Here is a 15,523-nt window from a genome sequence, read left to right as displayed (position 1 = left end):
GTTTTTTCTCTTATATTTTAATGTTTTTAAAAATTACTCAATGGAATATCAACGGTTATTTTAATAACTATAACGAACTATCATTATTAATTAAAGAAGAAGATCCAGATATAATATGTATTCAAGAAACCCACTTGTCACAAAATATAAACCAAAATACAATATATTATCCTAAACAGTACATTGGGTATTTTTCCAATCTATACAACATCCAGTCTAGTAAGCAAGGTGTAGGTATATTAATTAAATCAGCAATTCCACATGAGTTAGTCAACGTCACATCCACATTATCTACGTTGGCGCTAAAAATTAATCTAAATTCAAGCATCATTATAGCTAACACATATGTACCCCCAAAGCAAGTATTTTCTATAGCGGAATTAAATAATTTGTTTTCCAAATTTACTTCCCCAATCCTGTGGGCTGGTGACTTCAACGCATGGAGCCCTTTCTGGGGATCACCCAAATCAAATACGAGAGGGCAAATTATAGAAAGTTTTATACTCCAACAACAACTTATGCTTTTAAATGATCGATCACCTACTCATTTTTCTACGCACTCATCTTTTACACATGTTGATCTTTCTCTAATTTCCCTACAACTTTATCCCAGAACCAACTGGAAAATTTCATCGATACTTAGAGGTAGCGATCACTTCCATATATCTATTTCTATTCGTACTAATACTAATTTTGAAAAGGTCAAACATATCCCCAAATTCAAAACCGACCATGCCAATTGGGATTTATATCAATCAGAAATCACTAATACAATTACAAATAATTTCTTAGAGCCATTCCAAAATGTAAATAAAGAAATAGCAGTTATCACAAAGACTATCCGTTCTGCAGCCAACAAATCCATTCCTCAAACTAAGGCTAGTTTTTCCAAGACTCCCTATTTGGTGGTCTAAGACCTTACAAAATCTTCGGGAGGAAAAAAATCAATTTTGGAAAGCCTACAAACTATGTATGTATGTCGGTTGAGAATTTAATAAATTACAAGAAGTCGAATGCCATGTTCAAGAGATCGGTAAAAGAAGCAAAGAAAAAAAGTTTTGAGAGTTTCACTTCAAAGATCTCTCCACTTTCGACCCCAAAGAAAATCTGGGCTGATATAAAATCACTTTCAGGTACTCCAAACAAAACTATAAGTTGCATTCAGCACAATCAGTCTCTTTTAACGAACTCTTTAGACATGGCTGAGACTTTCGCGAAGCTTTGGTCTGATTACTCAGATGACAACAACTTTTCAGAGGCATTCAACCGTGAAAAAACACGTTGGCTCTCTGAAACGTATTCTCCATTTAGCCTTCTCCATCAGCACGGTATGTTGAAAACAAAATTGAATTATGTGAATTAGAATCAGTCCTGAAACATGCCAAAGGAAAATCTCCCGGTTCAGACCGCATCTCTTATGCAATGCTTCTGAATTTACCTGAGATAGCAAAGATAAAATTACTAAATTTTTATAATAAAGTCTATGATGAACGGTTATTTCCTCACGTCTGGCGTACAGCCACCGCCATTCCAATCCCTAAACCTAACAAGCCCCCCCACCTTACCACCTCCTACAGACCCATATCCCTCCTGTCCTGTATAAGCAAAATCATAGAAAAAATAATTGCCAAGCGCTTGATGTGGTTTATCGAGAAAAACAACTCGATCAGCCACACGCAAACAGCTTTCAAAACAAAACATAGTACAATGGATTCACTAGTAAAAATCCAACACTTTGTGTCGGATTCTCTAAGTACCAAAAATCACGTCACCATTTTGGCGACAGACTTTGAGAAAGCTTTTGATCGCGTGGGCGTACATGCAGTATTAAGCAAACTTGCTGCATGGAAGATTGGTCAAAAAGCCTTTTCTTTTGTTAAGGCTTTCATGACACATCGACGCTTTCGTATTCGTATAAATAACAATTTATCTGATTTTCATAATATGCATAATGGCATTCCACAGGGCTCGCCCCTATCGGTCGTTTTGTTCATAATAGCTTTTGATAAATTAAATGATATATGTATGAATATTAAAAATATTAAATTAACTATGTACGCCGATGATGCTATAATCTACACAAATATAAAAAACCCCCAACTTGTAAATAATAATTTTTGCGAAGTTCTTAATGAATTTAAAAAATGGGGGATCAAATCCGGCGCATCAATTTCGATATCTAAATGTAAATTACTACATATTTGTAAAAAGAATAATTGTACTTATCCTCAACTCATTTTTGATAATAATACAATTGAAAACGTAAATTTTTTAAAAATTCTAGGAGTATATTTTGATAAGCGTTTTAGTTTTAACCATCAATGTAATTCTCTCAGAAAAAACCTTTTGTCGAGATTAAACATAATCAAATACCTTTCATGTAAAAAGTCATTTATTCACACTAATACATTGATAAATGTTACAAGAGCCTTAATGCTCTCTAAAATTGATTACGCCCTACCTATCTTTGGATGGTGTGCCAATACCAACATCAAGCAAATAGAAGCGCGGCTATGCTCACACCTACACCCCTCTCTGTGCCTATCCCACCTTCGTTTTCGTCAATTGTTTTGTCACCGTCCGCTGTCTGCAGTGACGCCAGGCTGTCTACTGTTGAAAATTCTGGCGCCGCTAATTCAAACAATTTCACCGCCGCCGATAAAGTACATACTGTCGTCCCACAGACTAATAATGATGCCGTCGACACCTCAAGTACCTCTTATGCTGTAAATACCAATGTTAAGCCTTCGACTGCTAATAACATTTCTGTTAACCTTAATGCTAAAGACGTTACCAATAAAACTGCAAAAACTGCACATGCCCACGCTGCTGCTGAACACATAGCCGCTGATAAGGTAAACACGAATGCTAAACCTACACCCTTGGCTCAAGTTCAAATTACTGCTGTTAATGATATAACAACCATTAATAATGACAATGCTGCTTCCAGCTCCACCTACACTGGTGGTGATTCTACCTCCGCCGCTGTGCGTTTGCCAAATGTTGACAATGCGCAACCGAGGCAGGTGACTGCCGTGCCACCTCGCAGGACAATTTTTGTATCTCGTCTTCATTCTTCGCTTATGGAAAATGATATTATTAAGTATATAGAAGATAAGCTAGACCTTTCACAACCTATTAAAATAGGCGTTTATAAATTTAATTTTCGATATGATAGGGATATTTCATCATTTAAAATATCAGTGCCAGACGCTTATTTTGATAGAGTTCTTGAACATACATTCTGGCCGGAACATTCAGTTGTGCATTTGTTTACAAAAAAACCTAACGCCGCAGGAGCTTCAAAAAACTCAAAAATCCCTGCGGAAACAGTGAAAAAATAACCATCACGTACCAAAATGTTCGTGGCCTAAGATCGAAATTAAGTACCTTTTATCTGAATAGTTTTATTTTTACTTCTCAAGTTATAGCTTTTACTGAAACCTGGTTAAAAGCTGACAATTTTAACTCTGAACTCTTTTCACGTAAATATGTAGTTTATCGGCGTGATCGTGAATCTAGAGCAGGTGGTGTCCTTATTGCTGTTGACTCGACGCTTCCATCTGAGTTGCTGCTATTGGACACCACAAATGACATTGAATTTATAGCAGTAAAGCTTGCCTTGCACAATTTTAGTTTGTTTATCTGCTGCTCGTATATACCGCCACGATCGGATATACACGTTTATACATGTCATAGCACTGTTATTTGCAGTTTGTACTCGCAATTGCGAGACAAAGACCGCCTAGTAGTTCTTGGTGATTTCAATTTATCATCAGTAAATTGGATCAATACCATCGACTCAAATTTCATGACTCCCACTACTCAGCACGAGTTTTTAAACAGCCTGCTAGATACATCTCTTCTCCAAATTAATAATGTTTTAAATTCCAAAAGGAAAATCTTAGACTTAGTTTTTACAGATGACTCTGCGGGTATTACTCTAACCCGAACTCACCCATTATCCCTTCCTGAAGACCCTCTTCATCCTACGCTTGAGATAGTACTGGATGTTGTTCAACCTGTGATGCTCGATGTTTCTAAGCCCAATTCCCGACCCCGGTCGAGATGTTTTTCAAAGACGAATTTTAGTGAGCTCAATAATTTGATCTCTGCCCATGACTGGTCGAGTCTTTATGCGTGTACAGACATTGAAACAGCGACTTCCTTGTTTTATAGTTCTCTTGATGCTTTGTTTGAAAGCTGTGTCCCCCTTCGTTATTCCAGTACCTCCACGGGTAAACCACCTTGGTTCTCAAAGCAACTATTAAGACTTGATAATATTAAATCTAGACTCTATAAGCGTTTCAAAAGATCTGGTAAAGCTATTGATTTATCTAAATATTTAGTGGCGCGCTCCAATTTTCATCGTCTTAACCAGCAGTGTTATAAAGGTTACTTATCATGTTGCAAATTCCAATTTACTAATAATCCGAAACGTTTCTACAGATTTGTTAATTCCAAAAGGAAAATTTCTGGTTTCCCATCTACTTTTATTTATGGGTGCAAAAACGCAAATTCTGATCACGAAATCGCTGATTTATTTGCTGAATTCTTTAAATCAACCTATTCATCCCAATGTGTCCAGTCTAATCTTTACCCATATTGCTTGGAAAGTTCTAATAATATTTTAAACCCATTTATTGATAAAGATACTGTTCTTAATAAACTTCTTGCATTGAAACCGATATCTTCGCCGGGTCCGGATGGTGTTCCTAGTTGTGTACTTAAGTACTGTGCTGTCAGCTTATCAGAGCCTATCTTTAAATTATTTAAACTGTCTCTGGAATCCGCATCATTCCCATCTATTTGGAAACAATCGTTTATTATACCTTTGCATAAAAAAGGTAGTAGGTCTAATATTGAGAACTACAGAGGCATAGCTAAGCTCTCAGCTATCCCTAAAACTTTTGAGCAGATAATTACATACCAGCTTCAATACTTGTGTAGCTCTTTAATATCACCTTGTCAACATGGTTTTGTTCATCGGAGATCAACTACTACCATCTTGCTTGAATTTACGTCTTTTGTTATGAATGGTTTTTTAGTTTGCAAACAAACAGATGTAATTTACACCGACTTTAGTAAAGCATTTGACTTTGTTAATCACGAGCTCTTAGTTACCAAATTTGATCTTCTGGGTTTTCCAGCGCCTTTATTAAGTTGGATTTCAAGTTATCTTGAAAATAGGACTCAGCGAGTTTTCTTTAACAACAATCTTTCAAAGTCGTTTGATGTAACTTCTGGCGTGCCCCAGGGTAGCCATTTGGGTCCATTACTCTTTAACCTGTTCATTAACGACTTACCAAAGGTTATATTACATTCTAGAGTTTTTATGTATGCAGATGATGTAAAACTTTGTTACACATATCTGCCTTCGAACTTGTTCTGTTTTAATCAGCTTCAGGCCGATCTGGACTCATTTCAAAGCTGGTGTACTGCAAATTTACTTTTTTTGAATTACTCTAAATGTAAGCAAATGACTTTTCACCGTGTGAAGCCGGTCCTATCATCTTATACACTTAACGGCGACCCCTTGGAGCGGATATCTATTGTTACTGATCTAGGAGTTATTTTTGATCCGAAATTAAGTTTTACCACACATATTTCAACCGCTATAAACAAAGCAACTGGTGTATTAGGTTTTATCAAACGTTGGGCTAAAGAGTTTGATGACCCTTATTTCACAAAGATCCTTTATACCTCGCTGGTACGTCCTATTCTCGAGTACTGTTCATGTGTCTGGTCTCCGATCTATCAAATCCATGTTGATCGGATTGAGTCGGTCCAGAGACGGTTTTTAATTTTTGCATTACGAGGTCTCAACTGGGAATCAAGTACTCATCTTCCACCATACAGGAATAGACTTCTTCTAATTAATTTGCCATCTCTAGAGAATCGTAGAGTATTACTTGGCGTTATGTTCATTCACAAGCTCATCATTGGTGTGATTGACTCCCCTGACCTAATCAGTCAACTAAATTTTGCGGTTCCTGCTAGGGCGTCCAGGCATTTTGTGCCTTTTCATTTACCTCTATGCCGGCAAAATTTTGCTAGAAACAGTCCCCTGCGCCATTGGTGCTCGCGGTACAATGATTTGTATAACTGCATTGGCTTTGAATGTTCGTTTGCTGCTTTACATACTGCTATACTCTTATGTTTAGCCTGATATTTTAATTTTATTTTTTCTTATACAATGCGATGTCAAATGTTTATAACATACAAATTTTCTATGTACCTTTTTTGAATTTTTTAATTTTGAGAATGGCTCTGTATTTTACATATATATCTGTCTATTACAATAATTAGTCGACCGCTTTGTGTTTGCGTCGACTTTAAATAAATAAATAAATAAATAAATAAATAAATATCATACTGCAGTACGCCGAAGTATAAACGCCTTTCCAACAAACCCAACTGAGTGTGTCCTAGCTGAAAGTGGCCTTCCATCAATAAAAGAAAGAATATATGAATCTACAATGCAGCTTATTCCAAAATTATTTAATTCTCCCAATAAAAATATACACCAAACCTTAGTTGCAGTATCAAGACACAAACGTTGTTTCAAACCTGGCTCCACTCTACGACGATGTGTGACCTACGCGAAAGATCTCGGTATTTATCCTCCAAATAAATGCCATAAAATAAATAAGCAACCTGTGTGGCTACTAAATAAAACATCCATTGATGTATCACTTCACTGTTTAAAAAATGCAAGCACAAATATAGTCGTATATCAACAAAGGTTCTTGGAAGCCATAAATAAATACAAATCCCACAATTTCTCGCCTATATTTACTGATGGTTCAAAGAAAAATAACACTTCCTTTGCGGTCACTACAGAAGACGGAAAAATTATCAGTGGAGGAATCCTTCCTTCATACTCCTCGGTATTCATTTGCAGTCCTCAAAGCTATGGAACACGCAGTTATGAGTAAAGGGAAATTTGTCATTTGCACCGACAGCATTTCATGTCTACTAGCTGTAATTAATATCTACAATCTTTCCACAACTATCTTCGAAATTCGAGACTTATGTATTAAGTATAAAAACAAAATTTCTCTCCTTTGGGTACCTGGCCATGTTGGTATAACCGGCAATGAATATGCCGATAATACTGCTCGTTATTTCGAAGCAGCGCCAACATTTCAGTTCCATTCGCTCGATAAAAAGGATTTAACTAAACATATCAACAAACAAGTACTACTGAAAAAAGACATCGAGTGGCATAATTTCAGTCACAAATACACCAACATCAATCCTACATGTAAAAAGACAGTGTACTCCAGTAGCATAATACGCCATCAATCAACCGTTTTCACCCGCTTAAGGCTAGGGCATACACTAATCACTCATCAACATTTATTATCCGGCACAGACGCAGCTTCCTGTCCGTTTTGCTCCTGCATCGCCTCAGTAGAACACTTTCTTACCGGGTGTCCAATTTTAGAGAGACAACAACACTTGGTTCTTCAAACCCTTATACTTTTCTAAAAAACGCATCACACGCTAATGTAATCAAAATTTTCGATTTCGTATCAGAATGTAAACTTTGAAAATTCATATGAAACAGCTTTGATATATTCTAACATTAATATACATTCTTATGCACATACTAATTTACTATATACTTATCCAATAATATTATAACTTTATTTAGATATATAATTTTTACTACTATTTCAAGTCGAGTCGATGGCCATAGCTGCTAGTACTCTATATATATTTAAGTTTTATATTTTATATATTACTTAATAAATAATAATAATAATAATAATAAACCATTTAATTGTAGAAGCTGACAAAATAATAAATATTTGAATAATAATATTTGAATAAAATGAAAATAATATTTGAATAAAAAAAAAAACTAACGAAAAAAACCAAGCAAAGAAAAATAAAAAAATATTGTTTAACGAAATAGTATAAGGAAGAAACAAGAAAAATAATTAGAAAAAACTAGATAACAAAAAAATTTGAGAAAAACCAAAAAACTTAGAAGTTGAAATAATTATAAAAAATAAAAAGTATTAAAGTAAAGAAAATGAAACGAAAGGAAGAAATGAATATAAAAAAAAGCAAAAAAAAAAACAATAACAAATAACGACAAATAGAATTCAAAGCCAGAATTAAAAAATATGACATTTAAAAAAATAGTACAAAATTAAAACAGCAGAATTTAATAAAAAAGTAACGAAAAAACTAAAAAGGAAAAAAGGAAAAAACAAAATTTGTTTAAGAAAATAACAAGATTGTTAAAAAAATTTACAAAAAATATAACGATAAGCAAAATGAAAAAACATGGAACAGAATTTAAAATAAATAGTCAACAAAATCATAAAAAATCAGAATTAAGACAAAAAAGTTTACGAAAAACATAATACAAAACCAGATAAAAAATAGCATAATGTGAAGAAACTAAACAAAAATATAACCAATATTATTAACAACTAACACCAAATAGAATTCATAAACAAAATTCCATAATAAAGAACAGAAAATTTATGGGAAAAAATACAAAAAAAAAATTTGATACAAAGGAACAAAAAAAAAAAAACAAAAATAGTTTGCAGAAAGCATTTTACGAAAATAAATACAAAACAACAATAAAAAAAAATACATATAATTAAAAAAATATTTATGAGATAAACTTACAAAAAGTAAAACAAAAAACAGTAATTTGAAAGAATAAATTAAATAATAAATCAAAAATTTAAGAAAGCAAGTAAAATATAGCATAAGAAGAAAACAAAAGTCTAATTTGTAATACTTAAAGGATATTCAAAAATTAACGAAGCAAAGAAAAAACTACTAACGAAAATTAAATGCAAAAAAAAAAAAAAAAAAAAAAAAAAACATAAAATTATAACTAAAAAAGTGGAAAAAATTATATGTTAACTTACAACCAAGCAAAACAGAATTTAAAAATAATAAAAAATTAAAATTCAAAAACAACAAAAAGTAATTTAAATAAAAATTAAAATTAAAGAAATTCAAAGAATAACAAAAAAATTACAATAAAAAATGCATAAAGAACTATATAACTTGAAATGAAACATAATAACAGGAAAAATTATATTGAAAAATAAATTAAGAAACTAAAAGAATAAGGTTAAAAGTACTAACGAAAAAAAGTATAGTTAAAACATAGAATTTGTACACAATGAGAAGGAGTCTTTAGTACATCCACTGGTTACGATCCATTTGCATGTGACACGTCTTGCACTTCACCACTATTCCCCAAATTCATATTAACTTAACAGGGTGCAAGACGTAACAGAAAATTCTCTTAACGATTTTCTCTGTTCATCTGTTAACAAAAAATTCTCTGATCAGAGCAAATATATTGCAAATTTTAATTCTCTGATTTTTTGTAAATAAATTATGATGATTGGTATTGTTTCATTGTAAATTGAGTTGCCCCATTAAGTAAGGTCTTAGCAGGCAATTATTTAATAGCATATTTGGTGCAGGTGTAAAGCACTTGTATCAATTTATTATTTCTTTTTTCAACTTGTTCAAATGCCGCACGTTGTTTTATTATTTATATATTGGTCTTATCCATTCATTACCATGAATCAGGAAAGGTGCCCATTTTTCCCAAAACAGCCGATTTTACCAGACCATCAGAAAAAGGGAACAACACATTTGCTCGAATAATATTACCACAAACTCCCCATCTTCAACTAACTTTCGAATATCGAATTTCCATGTTGTCATCTTCCTCACCTGCAGACAATTCATGTTACCGTCTTACTCATTTGCATACAATCTGATACAATTTTATTCATATCGAATTTCCTCATTTCCATATTGTCTTGTCATCTTCCTCATGCAATTTTACTTTTCCCTCTTCCTCCCTAACGCATCATCCATCTTATTTATCGAAATCATATGGTATATGGTTAAGTGAGTGTACCTTATGATGCGCGCACAACTTTTATAAACTCCGAGTTCGACTACCGCGTCGACTCCATGATATTTATTTTTTTTGTATTTTTTCTGCTTTGGTGGTTGAAAATCAATCAAAAATCAATAAAAAGTTTTTATAAGCCACAGAGGAAGGCAGAAAATTTGAAAAAGAGCCCGATTCACCAGGCCATCATAAAAATTTGTAGGGTTACTGGAGTAATATAAATTGCAAACACTCAATTGCTTAGGTATTCAATTGATTTGCCTGCACAGTGGTGGCAAAACAATCGAACTCAAAGGAAGTTCACATTTCCTCTATAACTTTCATTACAGAAAATTCTTAATAAATGCGATAAAATCTGCATACAATGGTGATGGTAAATAAACAAGCAACAAAAGATTGAAAATGAGATATGGGAGATGGAAACATTTAAAATGAGGGAGATGGCGCGATGAGAAAACATTGGAGGCGATTCCCGATTATAAAGCGTTTTGGTTTTTGAATAATATTGTAACGAATTTACTTGCAAATCTTCTTATTTGCAACCCTCTGCTAAGTTCGAATCACTAAACTGTTGAATAAATAACTCCAATATGTAATAATGCAAAATGGCCTTTATTAAAGTACTTCACAATAACACTCAAACTGTGCAACGAATAGCTTGCTTAATAATCAATAACTGCTTGATAGCTCAACTCAAACTGAATTCCAGCGCCTCTACATTTGCTGCCTTTTATACTCTCTGATTTCAACGTTGCATCTTCTAGGCGCTTCCATTTCCAGAATCTTCTAGTTCATTAGCTCTCAAACTTCTCAGCTGTAACTACAATTGTACGATTTTATAGCTTCTCTCATTGCATACTTTCAGGAGTATCTCAGATATATGCATGTGTTTGTGCATTGACTATCCGCTGCTCGTATACGTACATGGTACATATGTGTAGACGCAATTATTGTTTCGTTTATGTAGATACATAATGATTGAATTATTGATGTGAATTCACGTCACTGCTTAGCATCGGCTTAGAGATAGCAGCACCCCTTAGTTTTGCTAATATTCGTAACACTGCCCTCCACCTAAGTGTGATCGTCCCGATCAGACAAATCTCTCTATCTAAACGCTGCTAGCCTCCAAATGAACCACTTTCATGTTGGTTCGTGGTTTGGTAATGGTTTGTATGCGGTAGACTACATCGTTGCTCCGTTTTACAACTTTGTATGGGCCTTCCCAGTTACACTGCAATTTCGGGGACAAACCTTTTTTTCGTTGTGGGTTGTATAGCAGCACCAAATCTCCTTCCTGAAACCCTTCCGAATTAAATGCTTTATCGTACCTCGCTTTCATCTTGTCACTCACAATCTTTGCTCGTTGCCTTACCAGATCGTGTATCTCTCAGCTCTTCTTCCAAGACACCAGTGGATTTCTTGACATTCTTCTCCGCATCGGCATTTATCCCATACTTCAAATCAGCTGGCAGTCGAAGGTCATTGCCAAAAATTACCTTTGCGGGAGTTTGGCCCGTTGTGTCATGTACTGCCGATCGGTAGGCCATCAAGAATAACGATATGTGTGTATCCCAGTCCTTATGGTACTTGTCTACTACTTTCCTTAAATGCCTGGTTTGGAACCATCCTGGTCAAATATGTTTGCGTACTTTAGGAGCAGTTGCTTTGCCTTACTCTGATAATCTTCCTCTAGCCCCTCCGTCCATTCCGTGATGTCATTTGAAAGATCAGTGTTACTAGATGAAATGTGTTCCTGGAGCTGTTCACGGTTAATAATTACTTCAGCCTCTTGGCATCTTCCCAAAATAGCTCCTTTGGTCAGTTTGAGTGGTGACTTGAACTCATTGAGTACTCTTACCGGAATACGTCCATCTTGTTTTCATAGCCAGGGTTTTTCCTACAAGTATGTTCAGTGCTGATTTATTTGCTGCTTCGACAACCCACAATTTGTTTGTCCCACAATCTCCATCAACCTTTGCCCAGATGACTGCTTCTGATTTTGGTGGTATTTGCTGACTCTCTTCCACCAGTACTAGTTTACTGCTGTAGCCTCTCTCGTAGCCGAAATTAAGTGGTACATCCATGTTCTTATATTGCATCGTCTTGCTTTGCATGTCGATCTTGATGCCTTGGTTGATTAAGAAGTCCACTCCAATTATGATTTCATCAACAATATCTGCCACTATAAAATTGTGTAGTACCGTGACGTTCCCAATTGCTACTTTACATTCTACTTCTCCAATTACCTGGGTGTCCTCTCCCGTGGCTGTACGTGTCTACTACTTTCCTTAAATGCTCCTCCAACGTTCTATTGAAGCGTTCCACCATACCATCGGACTGAGGATGCAATGCAGTTGTCCGTGTTTTTCGAATGCACATTTCTTGGAACACAGCTGATTCAAAATTCCTGCCTTGGTCAGAATGTAACTCCATTGGTACACCATACCTTGCAACCCATTCGTTTTTAACCACTTCTGCCACTGTTTCTCCTTCTTGGTTTGGGATTGGGTATACCTCTGGCCATTTACTGAAATAATCCATAACCACCAGTACGTATTTGTTTCTGCGGTTGCTAGTAGGAAATGGGCCTGCGACATTCATGGCGATCCTTTCAAATGGTGCACCTGAAATATACTGCTTCATCTGGCCATGACTTCGGGTTTTGGGCCCTTTCGCTGTGTTGCATGCCTCGCAGTTGGCAATCCACTCGGTGACCGACTCACGGCAACCAACCCAATAGAATCTCTGCTTAATTTTCTCGAGTGTCTTCGTGATTCCAAGATGACCTCCACTTGGACCATTGTGCAGCTCGCTGAGCACGTCAGGAATCCTCATTCTGGGAACAACTATCAGTTTCTTCTTGCATTTACCATCCTCACTCTCCCATACTCGATGAAGGCAACCGGATATCAATTCTAAACTGTTCCACTGTGCCCAATATGACTTCGCAATGGGACTCTCTGCTGACATCTCTTCTCTGTTTGGTCTTTCGTTTCGTTCGAGCCCTTGCATAACACGTGACAGATCTGTATCTTCTAGCTGACACTTTCTTAGCTGTTCCTTGTCCCATTCATCTGTACATGTTATAGTCATTAGCCGAACATCTATAGTCATCTTTAGCATCGGCTTTTGACCAGTGCTTGCATTCCAAACTACATGGTCTTCGTGACATTGCATCGGCATTTCCATGGGTATAACCTTTTCGATGCTCAATGGAAAAGTCATAGCTTTGTAGTCGCTCGATCCACCTGTCCTTCTGGATTACGGAACTGCAGAAGCCATTTTAAAGCTGCGTGATCTGTCCTGACACGGAATCGCTGGCCGTAGAGGTATTTGTGAAAATGTTTAATGCACTCTACCAATGCCAACAGCTCTCTCCGCGTAATGCAGTAGTTCCTCTCTGATTTTCCAACCGAACGGCTGTAATATGCAACTACCTTCTCCTGTCCATCAACCAGTTGTGATAAAACACCTCCTATAGCATATCCACTCGCATCTGTATCTAGAATAAATGTTGCTCCTGGAATCGGATATGCTAACATTGGGGCAGTGCACAAACGCTCCTTCAATGTTTGGGAAGCCACTTCTTGCTCCTTCTTCCATTCAAAAGCTTTATTTTTTCTTGTAAGCTCATGGAGGCTATGGGCTAGGTTGGAAAAATTTGGTACAAATCGGCGGTAATATGTGCACAGCCCAAGGAAACTTCTTAATTCATGTAGGTTCTGTGGTCTTGGCCAATCCTTTACAGCCTCTATCTTTTCGTTCGCAGTGCAGATGCCCTCTGTCGTTACCTTGTGACCCAAATAATTTACTTCCTTCTTAAACAGCGTACACTTTTTGGGACTTAACTTCACACCAGCGCCAGCTATTCTTTGGAAAACTTCCTCCAAGTTCTTAAGATGTTCATCAAAATTCTTGCCCAATACGATGATGTCGTCCAGGTACACCAAGCATGTTTTCCAATGTAGTCCTTTCAGTACCTGGTCCATGAGTATATCAAAAGTAGCTGGTGAATTACAAAGTCCAAAAGGCATCACTGTAAATTGCCAAAGACCATCACCGATACTGAAGGCTGTTATCTCTTTATCTTCCTCCTTCACCTCCACTTGCCAGTAGCCATTTTTTAAGTCCAGCGTGGAAAGCCATTTCGTACCAGATAGCGAGTCCAGAGTGTCGTCAATTCTTGGCAATGGGTAGCTATCCTTTTTCGTTACGTCATTCAACTTCCGGTAGTCCACGCAAAACCTCATTTTTCCATCCTTCTTATTTACAAGTACTACCGGTGAGCTCCACGGACTAGCTGATGGTTCGATGACGCAGCTGTCGCTCATTTCTTGTATGATTTGATTGACAACTTCCCGCTTCGCCAGTGGAACCCTACGTAGAGCTTGACGGATCGGCCTCGCATCTCCAGTGTCAATTTGATGATTCACAACGTTGGTGCGGCCTGGTTTAGAACCATCAGTTTTTTTGCCTTACTCTGATATGCTTCCTCTAGCCCCTGCGTCCATGCCGTGATGTCATTTGAAAGATCAGTATTACTAGCTGAAACGTGTTCCTGGAGCTGTTCACACTTAATACCTACTTCAGCCTCTTGGCATCTTCCAAAAATAGCTCCTTTAGTCAGTATGTATGTATGTATTTATTTGAAAATTTGTTCCTAGCACAACAATTTTGACAAATTATTTAACAGTGCTAGTCATGAATAGCATGAGCTATAAAAATTGAACATTTATAATAATAAATTAGATTAATCAAATTTAATTAAATATAGCAGACAATAGTGAAATATTTATGTATGTAAATGTAAATCTTAAAACTAAAGAAAAGTAGTTAATAAATATTAAAAGACAGCAGTAGTGATGATAACCTTTGGCTGGTTATAGATTGAATAGTATTTAACAAACAAAGAAAGAAGACACAGAGAAAGGAAAAGGACTTAGAAATGAACATTTTAACAACAACAATTTGAGATCCAGTTTAAGAGTCGTTAAAAAATGATGTTAGCTCTTTTCTGAAGTGCAGAGCATTACTTAAGAGTCGAAGACTAGTAGGTAGCGAGTTCCAAAGACGTATTGCAGTAACAAAGAATTGGCGCTCAGAGGTTAGCGAGCGGTATCTGATGTGCTTAAGAAGAAGCACCGATCTTGATGATTGCAGAAAAATAAGCTTACGATATAGATAGTCAGGTTCCTTCGTGTGTATCAATTTATGGAGGAAGGACAGTGTTTTGACTTTTAAAAGATTTTCGAAAGAAATGTTTAGCAACCTTTCAGCATGTTGAGATACGTGGTCAAATCTTTTCAACCCATAAACATATCTAGCAATGTTGTTGTAAACAACATTTAGTTTGTTCTTGCACAGATAGTCACAGTTTGAGTAAATCACACAACCATGGAGTAGCGTAGGTATTAAGTACGCTTTAGCCAGAAGTAGTCGTATGTGCAAAGGCGTGAAATACTGTGTTAACCATAGTGTACGAAGCATTCCATACACCTTCCCAACCGTTCTAAAAATATGGTCTTTCCATGTCAATGTTTTGTTAAAAATTACACCTAAGTTTTTCGCCGTATCTACGTATTCTATAACGGAATTGTCGAACAC

Source organism: Eurosta solidaginis, chromosome 3, assembly GCF_040869045.1.
Source record: "Eurosta solidaginis isolate ZX-2024a chromosome 3, ASM4086904v1, whole genome shotgun sequence".
Classification (NCBI taxonomy): domain Eukaryota; kingdom Metazoa; phylum Arthropoda; class Insecta; order Diptera; family Tephritidae; genus Eurosta; species Eurosta solidaginis.
The sequence above is the reverse complement of the archived record's forward strand: the minus strand, read 5'-3'. Positions refer to the sequence as shown.